Source organism: Palaemon carinicauda, chromosome 1 (assembly GCF_036898095.1).
Source record: "Palaemon carinicauda isolate YSFRI2023 chromosome 1, ASM3689809v2, whole genome shotgun sequence".
In the NCBI taxonomy this organism is placed as follows: Eukaryota; Metazoa; Arthropoda; class Malacostraca; order Decapoda; family Palaemonidae; genus Palaemon; species Palaemon carinicauda.
In genome coordinates this window covers 316,862,730-316,865,229 of record NC_090725.1, presented here as the reverse complement: position 1 = coordinate 316,865,229, position 2,500 = coordinate 316,862,730, and positions in this window count along the sequence as shown.

The following is a 2,500-nucleotide window of genomic DNA, read 5'->3' as shown; positions in this document are numbered from 1 at the left end:
GAAAATGATGAAATAAGAAGAATGGCAGGCGTAGTGAAGATTACCGAGATGATAAGAGTGTCACGACTGAGATGGTGTGGGTATGTGTTGAGAATGGATGGAAGGGAGGGAGTGATGAGGGCTTTAACGGGGAGAAGATCAAGAGGGAGGCAGAAAATTAGATGGCGAGATAAGGTGAAGGATGATATGGAGAGCAGTGGTTCAGTGGAAGAGGATGCCTTTGATTGAAGGCTTTGGAGAGGGAGCATCAGGCAACCGACCCCTTAATGTAGGGGTAACGGTGGGGAAGAAGAATATTGATGCAAGATTATATTACATGCTATCATTATTGGTTGACTAATTCTCATTACAAAAAACAATGTAACAAATACAGTGATATACGACTCTTTGTTTCTTTCCCTTATTCAAAGATAAAGAAAAACGACAATTGCATAGAATCCTTGCATATAATTTTTCATATCAGATCCAACGTGCTTCGCTTTTCTTCCATCTCCCTCAAGGATATGTAATGGAAAGGTATGGAAATTTTTTCGACCACAAATCCCCCATTCGTCCAGTCACCAGAACTTATATTTGTGGCTCTCAGGAGAGCGGCTGTTATGCGGTGTGATTTATAATAGAAATTTTTCAATATTAGAAAAGCTCTCCATTTTTTATATTGGAAAAGGCTCATACAATTTCTATTTTCTGCGGTAGATCCGAGTATGTAAAGACAAAACAATATTATTGGACTTCCCTCTTTTTTTATATATATTTTGAGTTAGTCAACTATTAGCTTGCATAGTTGATAGTATGGGAAAAATATGAATTTATAAATTTGATTTACAAGCTCAAGATAAGAGACGACTGGCGAAATCTAACCGAGGCCCTTTGCGTCAATAGGCGTAGGAGGAGTTGATGAGCCTTTTCAGCGTTAAATAGATAAAAAAAAAAAAATTGCCATAACAGTTCAATAACGAATAATGATGAAATTCAAGAAAATAGTTACTCTTATTGATTTTTTTTCTTATAGTTACTGATTAAGACGAAAAGAGAACATGAAATCAAATATCATACAAACATATTATAGACATAAGCGACTTAACTTAACAGGAAATGTCTACAAAAATGGTATATACTTATAGCTTGGAAAAACCTTATCATAATAATTCCCCAAAAAGGAAATATTTATAAAGATTAAATTAAGACGAATAGGAAGACTTTAACAACCAAGAGAGCAGGCAGGCTTTACAAATGGGCATTTAACAACTGAGCATATCCATGTAATTAACAAGCTAATAGAAAAATCGGCAGAGTATGATAAACAACTATGTATGGCATGAATAGATTGTGAGAAAACTTTCGATTATGTCAAACTGCAGCAGTAATGAAAGCCTTTCAAAGACAAGGAATAGATAAATCTTATGTTAGAACACTTGAAGATATCTGTGCAGGAAGTACAAAAATCCTAAAACTACATACAAATTGAGAAAGGAGTTGGACAGAGAGACCTAGTCCTTCCTAAATTATTCACAGCATGCCTAGAAGAAGATTTAAGAATTTTCATTGGGAAGGTGTAGGGATTATCATTGATGGATAATACCTCAACAACTATAGATTTACAGATGACATAGTTCTATTTAGTGAATCAGTGGAGGAATTGCAAACGATGATAAAAGATTTAGAAAGAGGAAGCATAAGTGTAGGTCTGAAAAGGAATATGAATAAAACTAAGATAATAGTCAATGATAATTCAGGGACAGAAAATAATTAGGGCAGGCATTAAAAGTTTCCACAGCAGATGATATCATAATTAAAAGAGGAATTAGCATGGGGTTGCAGGCTTTTGAAAAAAAAATGAGATTTTATACACGAACACAAACACACACACATATATACATATATATATATATATATATATATATATATATATATATATATATATATATATATATATATATATATATATATATATATATATATATATATATATATCTATGTGTGTGTGTGTATATATATATATATATATATATATATATATATATATATATATATATATATATATATAAATATATATATATATATATATATATATATATATATATATATATATATGTATGTGTATATATATATATATATATATATATATATATATATATATATATATATATATATATATATATATATATATATATTCTTGGAACAAATCCGTGCCATGACTGTGTCATGATGTGATGGTGTTGTGATGGTGACGAACCTTTTAGTGTGAACATGTCCATTTATTCACATGGAAGAAATTTTGTCCGAACGGTGACAAGACGTTTTGAGACGGTGACATGATGAAATGTGAATACATAAGACGGTTGACGGGATGGTGACGGGGTGTAATGTGAATACATAAGACGGTTGACGGGATGGTGACGGGATGTAATGTGACGTTGACGTGATAAATAGTGTGAATACATAGGCCGGTCATCGTTACATGATGAGATGGTGACGTGATGAATAGTGTGAATACATA